The sequence below is a fragment of the Belonocnema kinseyi genome, chromosome 7, assembly GCF_010883055.1.
Source record: "Belonocnema kinseyi isolate 2016_QV_RU_SX_M_011 chromosome 7, B_treatae_v1, whole genome shotgun sequence".
Classification (NCBI taxonomy): domain Eukaryota; kingdom Metazoa; phylum Arthropoda; class Insecta; order Hymenoptera; family Cynipidae; genus Belonocnema; species Belonocnema kinseyi.
In genome coordinates, this window is record NC_046663.1 from 95,335,730 (window position 1) to 95,337,115 (window position 1,386).

The following is a 1,386-nucleotide window of genomic DNA, read 5'->3' on the forward strand; positions in this document are numbered from 1 at the left end:
CCCTGAACGGGGTTACATGGTACGGCTGCATGCTCTGTGGTGCGAGAAACACCCGGAGCTATCGCACTTTTCGCAGCAACGTCTGCGAAACCATGCTGAACTACTCCGTAAAAGGGGCTATGTAAGCGGAACGCCTACTCTACCACAGCTAGAACAAGCCGGCAACAGTGAAAGAGAGGCGACACTAAGACCAACCGCGGGCAGACATCCAATAGATGAATTGCGATGCTTTACGACCCGGAGAAACATCAACACCAAGGTTTCTCTCAAGCCTAAAGATCTGGCTGCAATGGATGACGAGCTTCGTGGACATTTTTCCGGGGAATCCGACCTCTGGGCTATCAGTTATTGTGTGTATAATGCAGCGAGAGCTTTAGCCGATGCGAACCGTAAAACAAAACCAACGGCTGATCATAAGACCAAAAGAAGAATGCATCAAATTGCCATAAAGATAGGCTGGGCAAGACAGTACGCGTCCCGCATTCAGTGTGTGATTGACTACATCACATCTGGCAGGAATTTTACCGCCAAAGTTCGAAAGTTCGCGCGCGAACTCCGGACGCGTTATCGCACACTTAACAAGTCAAAGCTGCTGACCATCAGAAGGCATATTGTTGAGAGAATACGGATACTATCTGACGCTAAGAGAAGTCTAGAGCGAAGGGAGAGGTGGGTCAGAGAAAATCTACAGTTTCTCTCTGACCCATCTCGACTCTTCCAAGGCTGACGCTTCCAGTTACTGTCGAACACCCACCCAAGCCAGAGGAGGTCGAAGTATTTTGGAGAGAAGTCTACGAAGTTTAGCATAGACTGGACGAAGACTCAGAAAATATAAAGAGCTTCAAGCAGTTATGTGTTGCCCTCATAACACCTGATAAAGAATGCCCACCCATCACTACCGAGGAGGTGAAAAAAGTATTAAGAGGGATGAAGAACTATTCCGCACCGGGACCAGATTGTATCAAAACCTTCTGGTAGAAGAAGCTTTCTTCAACCCATCAGCATTTGGCCCGTATTTTCACCTCATATTTAAAGTCGGAAGAGCCGACTCCAGAGTGGTTGGTGGAAGGGCGCACAATACTTCTGCCGAAAATAGGCAACTTAGCTGACCCGAAGAATTACAGGCCAATAACTTATCTGAACACGCTTTATAAGATATTCACAGCTATCCTAAATGATAGGATTGTTCGGGCAATGGAACCTGTGTGGCAAGAAATGTATGAACAACGAGGCTCAAAGAAAGGCGTAGCCGGATGTCGGGTGAACTTGCTCATCGATAGGTGCGTCTGCAAAGATGCAGCATTCTACCAGCGTGACCTATCGATGGCCTGGATTGATTATCGGAAAGCTTTAGATTCGACATCCCATAGACTTATCATCTGTCTT